This window comes from Dromaius novaehollandiae, unplaced genomic scaffold, assembly GCF_036370855.1.
Source record: "Dromaius novaehollandiae isolate bDroNov1 unplaced genomic scaffold, bDroNov1.hap1 HAP1_SCAFFOLD_30, whole genome shotgun sequence".
NCBI lineage: Eukaryota > Metazoa > Chordata > Aves > Casuariiformes > Dromaiidae > Dromaius > Dromaius novaehollandiae.
In genome coordinates this window covers 2,912,916-2,924,817 of record NW_026991333.1, presented here as the reverse complement: position 1 = coordinate 2,924,817, position 11,902 = coordinate 2,912,916, and positions in this window count along the sequence as shown.

Here is an 11,902-nt window from a genome sequence, read left to right as displayed (position 1 = left end):
CCTCAGGACGAGACTGGGCACGGAACCATTGGTCCCAATTGCAAAGTGTAGTGGACCGGATAGCGGTCTTGCAAAAAGAAGCTAAAGTTAAGAGAGGAAAAGGGAAAGCTATTGTTTGTGCCGTGTTAGGAGCGTGCCTAGCAGCTGCGGTGGAGGAGAAGAAGGGGGCACCTTGTCAGGCGGAGGCTGCGAATGCCGCGCTGCAAGCGGCGGTAACAGCCCTGCAAGAACAATTACGGGAAACCAAGCGGGCGCTGGAGGAGGAGAAACACCAGGGTCTGATATTGAAAGAGGAGCTAAGAAACCAGCTCCTGAGGGAGACAGACACCCTTGCCGAAGGTGAGGTGCTGCCTGAAGGAAAAAGGGTACGCCAAATTTACCCCCAAAGGGACCTAAAAAGACTAAAGGAGGCCGTAGACAACCCCCCCCATATGTGCCCACTAGTCAAAACAGAATATATATACGAGGATGATAGCGACAACCGCCCTGAGGTTGTTACCAAAGAAATCCCTTTCACAGCTACCGAATTGGCCAAGCTGCGAAAGGATTTTGCCAGAACGGCTAGGGAATCCGAAACCGAATACGTGTGGAGGGTATCCCTGTCGGGGGAGGACGGAATCCTGCTATCTGAAAAGGAGGCAGAGGGATATTGGGGCCCAGGCGTGTTCCTGACAACCGGCGATCGCCGAGCCCCGTGGTCCCTGACTCAGAGGGCCGCATATTGGGCGGGGGGGCTGAACCCTTTGGAAAGGGGGGATCCCCTAGCTATAACAGGTTCCGTCGATCAGTTGCTGGAAAGTGTACAAAAGGCAGCTTGTCTGCAAATGATGTATGATCGGGAACTCAAGCCAAACCTGAGCTCTCCGATGTTATTGCCAGTAGATCCCGAGAGGATGACACCCCTAATACGGGGACTTCCTGATTCCCTGAAACCTATTGGGATTCAATTGCAGGGGAGAATCCAAAATGTGCCCCGCGAGGAGAGAATTGCAGCTGCCCTGGAGGGGATGGTAACCCCCGAGCATCAGCGGCTGGGAAAAAAAGGTGTGGACCTGGGGGGAGGTAGCCCAGGAACTGATCAATTATGGGAGGAAATATGGGCCAGTCGGCCGGACTTACCAAAAAGCAGAAACTAGGGCCGTGCGGGCGGCAGAGCCAGCAAACAAGCCGCTGGCATTCTCTGGGAGGAGCCCAGACTTGGCCAGAAGAGAAAGATCCCTGACCCGGCAGGGACTATGGCAACTGGGGCTGCAAAAGGGTGTGCCCCGAGACTTGATGGACGGGCTCTCAACCAAAAAACTAGAGCTTCTGGTGCGAAGGTGGTCCGGACAGGGACTCCCGCCCAGACCGAAACTACCTTCCGCACCGGTGTTAAACGTGGGAGAGGGGTTTGAGGGGGATGAAAGGGAGGCGGAAAACTAGCTCCTCCGTCCCCTCAGGGTGAGGGGGGAGGCCGAGGGTGGATGTTTATAAGACAGCTCACCTGCAATAACAAAGGGGATTTGTTAATCACTGTAGCGGTGGGGCCGAAGAGAAGGCCTGTAACCTTTTTAATTGACACAGGGGCCCAAATTACAGCACTAAAACGGAGTGAGGCAGAACGGTGTGGTATCTCGGCCCCCTCCAAACACCTAATAGTTTTAAATGCTCTGGGGAAGACCCAGACTGTTGTCCGAAAAGCGGATTCGTTGCCCGGTGTGCAATGAGCCAATAATTACACACTCAGGAGAGACATTTATTTATTTATTTCAGAGTTGCGCAAGCCTGGGTGCTCGGTGGTCTCCCACAAATCGAGCACACCCCCCTAACTTTTCAGGTAGCATTTATACAATCAAATTTGCCATATTTGTGACTTCCTTCTTCTTATTGCCATATTTGTGACTTCCTTCCTCTTTCACACTGATTGGTTAATGATTTCTTCACATTTCCCCGGGTCCCACCCCTGCTTCTCAAGGTTCTGATCAATTAATTAACACTGCCCCAGCTGGGTCAGTAGGTGTTATCTTCCAAGGCCCTGAGGAAGAAGACATAATCCAGACCCCTTAATCATCACTGTTTTAACAGTGAGAGGAAGCTTTTTACTTCCCAAGGTCTTGGCGCCCAAACAGGCCTTATTTCTCAGCCTTGGCATCCTCCCTTCTGGAGAGTGGGGCACAGGAATGCAGACTGCTTGTAACTCCCTTATCTTTCCAGCCTGCACCAGCTCTGAGGCCTTTTCTTAACGAACTAGGAGCGCGGCCTAAGGCTTCAGCAAATTTAGCTACTTATGCTAAGCAAGTGTGCGGCTACTCATGCTAAGCAAATTCTATCTAAGATAGAAGTTATCCAAATCTACCTACTTCAAACATTCTTTCTGAGCTTCTCAAGGTTGTCTTGTAACAATTCCCCCCTTTGAGACTTATATGATCATTTTCATATTAGTCTCACTCTTTTAAAATCTTTCCCATATTAGTTTCATATAACACTTAGAAATACATTGAATCACTACATAAACGCATACAAAAACTACTAGCACCAATCCTAGAATTGTTAAACATTTTTTAACCCATGAGCTCACATCAGGGAACCAGGAAGTCAACCATTTCCATATTTCTTCAAATCCGAAAGAAGTATCATCTTTCTGAACCTCATGTAAGATTTCAGTCTGCTTCCAGATTTCATTTAGATCGGTAGAAATTCTCCTGCTTTGATCCACATATACACAGCAACTAGTATTTATTACTGTACATACTCCTCCCTGAGATGCCAAGAACATATCTAGAGCCATTCGGTTTTGGGTACTTATTTTAGCAATTTCTGAAACCTCCTCTTGTAAAGCTGCAATGGCATCAGAGGTTTTATTCCCTATTTTTTTTTCAATAACTGCTGAAATATTTACTATTGCTTTTTCAAGTTCACTCACTCCCAATTGTGGAAACAGCCACCTTACGAATGACTGAAACCTAGTAGGTCGATCTATTAAAGGATTATTGACCCTCTTTTGTCTCCTCATGAATGTTCTTAGCCAGGATTTTTGATATTTATTACTCAGTTCTTTTCTTATAGTAACATTAGGGATTATTGCCCCTAAAGTACACGTCCCTGACCAATTAGGAGGTAGCACTTTTCGTGCCTTGTTCCCACACAACCAATACCATCCACTACCTTTCAGAACATGCCACCCATTTAGTTCCTTACTTGGCCATTTATAACCTATTTCAGGTATATGAGAGCAATTTTTATAACCTCCCACCTTAATGGCTCCAGTACAGTTGATCGGTTGCTTTCCATAGGGTACAGTTTTTTTCCCACCATCTATTACTATTATTACATCTTCGGACACATTGATAATAATCTCCTGTCACACTCTGGACTTCCCATTCCTGTTCGGTTGTTTCATTATATTTTGTTTGATCGCTATCATTTCTTATCTGTTTCATAAATTCCATAAAGGAAAAATTAAGAGGCACTCCAATTAGGGGGAAGCCCTTGTTGGAATGTTCAGGGAAGTGGGTACACACCCAGCAATCCTTCTGGTTAATTATCTTCATAGATTTCGTAATTACTTCCAAATGGAGATTATGGCTCCAAAATCCTTCCTGGTTCCCTTTAATTGTTTGGCTCAGGTAACTTAGAAAAACTAACCACCACATTTCTCTCCTGGTTATTTGGGAGAACATTATTTTTACACAGATACCATAGATACCATAACAACAATATTAACCCTATTCCTAACAAACAGATTAAAGCAATTCTTTCCTGAATACAATCTATATTTAAAACCAATTCGCTTTCAATACAACTCATATATCTTTATATATTTTTAACTTTAAAGGTTGAACTTGTTCAGCTTTCCACGTCTCTCGAGGTACTGCTTTCACTCGGGTGTAGTGGATCCAGGAATCAATTCCCTGCAGTTTCACAGCAGTATTTGTTGTTAGCAGTACAAGATACGGTCCCCTCCACTTTTCTACCAATGGCTCGTCCTTCCAGGTCCGAAGATACACTTGATCTCCCGGCTGGAATGAATGTACAGGTGAATCTAAAAGTACAGGAGATCTTAACTGGATGTACCTACGGAGAGAAGTAAGAACCTTTGCCATAGACAAGAGATAATCACTTAAAATTTGATCGCCCTTAACGTGCATTTGAATTTCATTTCCAGTTAAATTTACAGTGTAAGGTTTACCATACAGAATCCCAAATGGACTAACTTTCTCCCTAACCCTTGGGGTTATTCTGATTCTTAATAATGCCAGAGGTAAAACATCAGTCTATTTCATCTGAGTCTCCTGACACAATTTTCCTATCTGTCTCTTAATTGTTTGATTCATTCTTTCAACTTTTCCACTGGATTGTGGCCTCCAGGGGGTATGTAAGTCCCATTTAATTTGTAGTATTTTTGAGATTTGCTGTACTATTTCTGCTATAAAATGAGGTCCTCTATCTGAAGAAAACCCTTCTGGTACCCCAAATCTTGGTATAATTTCTTTTAATAACATTTTTACTACCTCCCTGGCCTTATTGGTACGGCACGGGAAAGCTTCAGGCCACCCTGAAAAGGTGTCAACAATTACCAACAAATATTTATATCCATTACATTTTGGTAATTCAGAAAAATCAATTTGCCAGTAATCCCCGGGCATAAAGCCCCTTTCTACTTCCCCTGGGGGGGGCTTCTTCTGAAACACATTAGTCCATTTTCCCTCTGATAATTCCAGAGCCCGGGCTAAAGCAATCAGTTCTACTTTCTGGGCTGATGTATTTGCTGGTAGTGATCTTGCTTCGATTTCTCCTTCCAAAGTGATGACAGCGTATCCAGCCCTTCTTTCTCCCTTTATTATAAAACTGCTTCCATTGGTAAATAATTCGCAGTCTGGATTCTGCAATGGAACATCTCTCAAATCTGGACGGCTGGAATATACCCGCTCAATAGTTTGCAGACAGTCATGAGCCAACCTCCCCCTTCATGAAATGGCAATAAAGATGCCAGATTAAGGGTATTAGACACCTTCATGGTTACATCTTCTTGCTCAAGTATCACTGCCTGGTACTGCACCATCCTACTCGGGGATAACCAGTGATGCCCTTTTTGTTCTAAAACTGCTGCAACAGCATGTGGCACATAAACAGTCACTTTTTGTCCCAACGTCAATTTTCGTGCCTCTTGTATTAACAGCACAGCAGCTGCAACTGCTCTGAGGCATCCTGGCCACCCTGCACTCACTTTATCCAGCTGTCTTGAAAAGTAAGCCACAGGTATTTTCCAATTTCCTAAAGTCTGTACAAGCACTCCCAAAGCCTGGTGCCCTCTCTCATGTACATAAAGTTTTTTTTTTTTCTTTTTTTTTTTTCTTTCTTTTTTTTTTTTTTTACAGGCAGGATTGGAGTATTGTACTCGGATTGACATTCTCGCAGCAGTCCATACTTTAAGAAATTATTAATCATAGGCTCCAGTCCAACACGGGCCTCTGACTTCATGGGATACTGTTTTCACCTTACCGGTTTAGCTCCTTGTTTTAATTCCACCTTTACCGGTTCTGCACATCTGGCTCTTCCAGGTTTCTCCGTTGCCCACACAAAAGGGATTACTGCGTCCATTACTTCAGAGGGAATTTCACTTGGTCCATCCTCCACCTGTTCGGAATCCAGTGCTTTCTGCAACATATATGCTTGTGTCTTCCAGGCGTTACTTTGTGGAATGTGCACCTTAACTTTGTTTTGATCAAAGGTTATCTGTGCCCCCAGTTTATTCAGTAAATCCCTCCCCATTAGGGGTAATGGGCATTCTGGCATGTATAAGAATTCATGTGTTAACACTTTATTTCCTATTTCACATTTAATTGGTTGACAGAAAGGTTTGACCTCTCACTTTCCCGTGGCCCCAATTACTGGCATAGAGAATTTACTCATTGGTCCCTTACAGCTATTTAGTACTGAGTATGCTGCTCCAGTGTCTACTAAAAATTTAACTGTTTCGTTCCCCAGCTTTACTGAAACCAGGGGTTCGGCTGGGGAATCCAATTCCTCAACCCCCGGTCCCCGTCAGTCTGAATCCTCTGTACCAATCATGAGCAAATCTGCCTCTGGAACAGATGCAGACTCAGGTTTCCAACGGTCTGTTTGTCTCTTCGGGCACTCATTTTTCCAGTGCCCCTTCCCCCTGCAAATTGCACACTGATCTCTCCTTAGCGGAATTCCATCTCCCAAATTCCCTCTTACTCTATACCCTCTTCTACGTCCTTGTCCTTTCGGAAAACTCCTTCCCTGAGAGGGAGTTTGTGCTTGGGCAAATGCAGCTGCCAAGATTGCAGCATTTTGCCTCTTATCTTTCAGTTTCTCCTTTTGTTTTTCCTTTCTCTCCACTTCTTCCCTATTATTGTACACCTTATCTGCAATTTCTATTAATTGCGATATCGACATCCCCAACATACCATCTACTTTCTGAAGCTTTCTCCTTATATCTGGTGCTGATTGTCCTACAAATAATGTAGTAAAAGTTATTTTATTTGCTTCGTCCTCAGGATCCAAGTCTGTCCATTTTCGGGCAGTTTCACATAACTGCTCGTAAAATGCAGAGGGATCCTCAGTCTTACCCTGTGCGACTTGATATAGTTTTGCAATATTTTTGGGCTCAGGTACTCCATGCTTTACTGCATATAATATTACTGTTTAGTCATTAACCTGCCTGCCCCTGTGTTTTGATCCCAACTCGGTTCCCGGGTCGGCATAAAACGGTCTGGTCCGTCTTTGGCATTTTGCCTTTCATTTTCCTCTTGAGCTTTATCTAATACCATTCTTTTCTCCTCAGGTGAAAGCAAAATATTTAAAAGCACCTGTAAATCCTGCCAATCTGGATTATGATTTTCAATTATCATTTTAAAGGATTGATACATCTTTTCTGCATTTTCTCGGTACGACCCGGCAGACTCCTTCCAATTCATTAAATCTGTAGTTGAAAAAGGGACCTTCACATACACAGGCATCCCGTCTGGTCCGACTGCTTGACGCAGCGGGGCCTGAATCACGGGATTTTGTTGAGCCCGAGTAGCCCGAGTTCTGCCTGCAATCGGGCTACATGCCTCACTTCCCTTATTTCTGCTATTAACACTATCTTGATCTCTTTCAGGAGAGACCAATAATTGTACATCCTCTTCCTCATCACCCGCTTTTAAACATCTTTTCCCAATACGACAAGCAGAGCAACACCGAGACATTTTCTCTTTGTCTCCCATCATCATTAACACATTTGAATCAGAGATCAACAGCTTACATTTTTTTTCTAGTTTCATGCTCATTTCTCAGAGAGAAGAACAAATCTACATATGGGACCTCATCCCATTTGTTCTGTCTTCTGCAAAACAACATAAGTTGCAAGATTGTATTATAGTTTAGCGTTCCCATTTCTGGCCATTTTTCCTCATCCTCCAGTTTATACATTGGCCACCACTGAGTACAGTATTCCTTTAATTTTCTCCTTGTTAAAGGATTCCCACCAAACTTTCTCCAATGTTTCAGGATGCATCCTAAAGGAGAACAGGAGGATACCCCCACAGATTGTCCTGTTCCCATATTACCACCCTTAAAAGAACGTTCTTACCAATTACGCTTTCGTACACTCCAGTCGTCACTGTCCAAACGTGTACAAAGCTTACCTTTGGTTACCACAACCAATTACCCTTGTATCATACCCTTTATGCAATGTCTCTTAATAATTACTGCGTTGCACCTTTGAGTCGCTTACCTGTTCCGACCAGGGAGGGTGCTCACGGAGTCCCCGAACAAAACGGTCGGTGCGCGCTGGAGTCCGATGAGCAGTCTCCCCCCGCCGGAACTGGCAAGACGATCCGGGCAAGGCTTTACAGCGAGGGTCCCATCTGGGTCGCCAGAAAACTGTTGTCCGAAAAGCGGATTCGTTGCCCGGTGTGCAATGAGCCAATAATTACACACTCAGGAGAGACATTTATTTATTTATTTATTTCAGAGTTGCGCAAGCCTGGGTGCTCAGTGGTCTCCCACAAATCAAGCACCCACCCCCAACTTTTCAGGTAGCATTTATACAATCAAATTTGCCATATTTGTGACTTCCTTCCTCTTATTGCCATATTTGTGACTTCCTCTTCTACACTGATTGGTTAATGATTTCTTCACATTTCCCTGGGTCCCACCCCTGCTTCTCAAGGTTCTGATCAATTAATTAACACTGCCCCAGCTGGGTCAGTAGGTGTTATCTTCCAAGGCCCTGAGGAAGAAGACATAATCCAGACCCCTTAATCATCACTGTTTTAACAGTGAGAGGAAGCTTTTTACTTCCCAAGGTCTTGGCGCCCAAACAGGCCTTATTTCTCAGCCTTGGCATCCTCCCTTCTGGAGAGTGGGGCACAGGAATGCAGACTGCTTGTAACTCCCTTATCTTTCCAGCCTGCACCAGCTCTGAGGCCTTTTCTTAACGAACTAGGAGCGCGGCCTAAGGCTTCAGCAAATTTAGCTACTTATGCTAAGCAAGTGTGCAGCTACTCATGCTAAATAAATTCTATCTAAGATAGAAGTTATCCAAATCTACCTACTTCAAACATTCTTTCTGAGCTTCTCAGGGTTGTCTTGTAACAATATTGGATCGGGACAATGTTCATACCTTTTACTCAGGTATGTAATTATGAAATACAGCATTTGCCTCTGGATGGAACATTCTCTTTTTTCAGTGTATTACCTAATTTCACTGCCCTCGTGCATGTTCACGTGCTTAAATCTGGGATCAGAACCTTAAATTATCAATTTACAGACACATATCTACACATCTACATCTGTACAGAATGATTTGGACACTGGACCTCAAGCCTACTGTAATGTAAAATACAGTGATCAATAATTAAAGCAGGTATGGTTTCATTTACTTGTTGAGCTGTGATTCTTTGCAAACAGGGGAGTAATATAATAATGGAAGTAGAAGTGCTTTGATGCAGTTGACTATGAAGTTTCAAAAATAAACAAGCAGCAAATCTCAACCTCAAGGAGTCTTTTAACTGAAATTACTTCCAATCTTACACCTTCAGTGATTTCCTTAAGACCACAGTGAAGCTCACGCAAATGTGTGTAATGCTGCTGTCTATTGGAGCAATAAGATATTACACCAGCACTCTCAGCTAAGAGACTTTTACCGGTGCAGAATGAAAAACAAAAGCAGAATGTGGCTGGTGAAATGGCTCACCCAGGAAAGTGGCCATTAAAACATTTACTGTATGGATGACACTACACTTTAACTGATGGAATAGAGACCTCGGAGGGATAATTCATAGAAATGGCTATTACTGTGGAGTACTTTGGTCAGAAAACACAGGTAGAAGGATGGTTGAGGTGAGGATAAAACACCTTGTCTTTCAGATCCAGACACTAGGTAAAGAGTGGCCCCTGCTGAGAGTCTCTGAGTGGTAATGAAAGGGGAAGAGCATCCTAGTAGGTGACCTGAGAGCGCCAGAAGGCAGACTGGGTGACAAATGATTTTTGAGAACTAGCAGAATGACAAAGTGGGTGGTGACAAGAGATTTCATCTAGCCTGACTTCCACTAGGAAGGTACCAAGGAGGAGATTCAACTTGAGCTATCCGAAGAATCAGCTGGGTATCTAAACTCCCCCTGTGTCAGGAGAGAGAGACAAACACCAGGAGTTCAAATTAGAGGTCTGCCTTGTACACACTTAAGGGAGCAGATGGACCCTGTTCTAGATAATCCAAGCAGGTCTGTGGTATATGTGATATTTTTTTAGTACAGGAGGTAAAGCAAAGAGAAAGAAGGCTCTTCTAAGGGTTGATTCTGACCTCTAGGGATTTCCCCCTGGAGGGAAATTTTAAGTGAAAGTGACCTGAAAGCTACCAAGGTACCTGGTAATTTCCAGCTACAAATGATGATTCTTCCTCAAGGAGGAGAGAGGAGTCAAATAAAAGTAATAGATTTCAAGTAGACCTCAGTAAGCTCAGAGAATTACTGGGCAATATAAAGAACTTGGTCTATGAATTAATGGTAGCCAGCCATTCCTTAATTTAACACTGATAAGAGCACCAGTGCCTAACACCTAGCTGCAAGCTGAAGGAACAAGTAGAGTCAAGGCCAAGTCACGCAGACTGCATACAGACACATAGTATGAGTAAAAGGGACAAAATGAGAAAAGTCAAGGCACGGAATAAGACACAACCAGCAATGAGACACCTTTATGTAATGTAAGAGTCACAACAGGAAGACCAAGGGCAAGGCTGATCCACTGCGCAGCAGAGGGGGCATGATGTGATTCATCCATCCTGTCTTCATGAAAGGAATTAACAGCAATCAAGTGGCTAACACAATTAGCAACAGAAGCAAAGGAAGAAGATCTCTGTCTCAGGTGGTAAAGGACTGGAAAGTATTTTATTTGTTTTCACATCAGTCAAGCCTGAAGAATGCGACCTGAAAATACTTAGAGAACTGACAAAACCATCAGGTCAAAGTACGTATTATGAGAACGTGTATAGGTTGGATGTGAGATTAGAAGACTATGAAAGGGCCAATCTGATACCCTTCTTTAAAGAGGGAGTGGTAAAGGAGGAACTGGGGCAGTCAGAGCAGTCAGTTTAACAGGAACTGAAGTTAAACTATAGAAATAAATCAACAAACTATTTGAAAGGGTATAGGCTTGCCAAGAACAAATCATATTCAATATTTTCATTAGTGACCTGACTTACGGTACAGGGTACACTTACTGCATTTGCAGGTGACTCCAAGCTGGGAAAGAGACAGCAGACACACTGAAGGATAGGTCTGGAATTCAGAACACCATGAACAAAATGGAAATACAGTCTGAAGAAAATCAGTATTGATTCAGAAGGGGCAAAAGACAGCATTAATCCGCTGCATGAACACAGAATGCAAAACCCCTAATTAAGTAGCACTTCCCTGAAGGGTATATGGAGGTTAGAGAACAAAACATTGAAAGATGAAAAATGTAGCCTCAGACAAAGAGGAAGCAGCCTACAACTCTAGTAAGTGCTCTCAGAAACTCAGCAGCAATCCCTGTGTCGTGTTTTCGGTGCTGTATTTCAAATAAGATGAGACAACTAGAAAGCAGGTAGAGAACAGAAGACATGAATGATCAGAGTGCTCCAAAACATGACCCACAAAGAAAGATTGCTAAACAGGCGCGGTTGATTCAGCAAGTAAACACCGAGGAGGCAATGTGCTCAGTCTTCAAATGCATAAAAGCTTGTTGCAGGAAGGAAGGAAGGAAGGAATAAATTGTTTCCACATCTTAAGTGGGTAAGGCAAGAAGCAGAGTGCTTATATTACAGCAAGGACGATTTGGGCAGGTGGAGGGGAGGAATCTCAGAATCTTAAAAATCGTGAAAAGGAGATAAAGGCATAGTTTTCCTGAAGAGGCTTTGGAGGCTCTTCTTTGGATGTCCGTAAGAAGTAGATACCACCAAGAGCTGCCGCGATCATGCCATAAAGCTGAACTTCTCCTGGGACCAGAGGATGAGCACAAGCTGGTGGACACAGCATTGTGAGGGCCTCTCCAGCCCTACAACTCTTTGAGAAAAGTGCAAACTGAGCTAACCTGCACTCATAAAATATCTAAGGCAAGACAATACCCTACCAGCACGATTCACCCTGCTCTTGACCAACTTTCTAGGTAATTTCCCGACCCCCGCCAACCCCCCCACAACCGGCTCTGCCTGTGGAGACGGCTGAACGCCCCAAATGGCCCTGCCAACCCTCCCTCCCGACCCTGAGGGGAGTGAGGCAGCTGTGGCAGCTCCCTGCCGTGCTCCGAGGCTGCCCGGGGCCCTCAGGCCCCCAACGCGCTGGGCAGAGGCCGCCGGGTGGCTCGGAGCCTCTCTGGGGGTCGGCGACACCCCGCTCCCCCCTCCCGGCCATGTGCGAGCGCTTCAGCTGCCCGC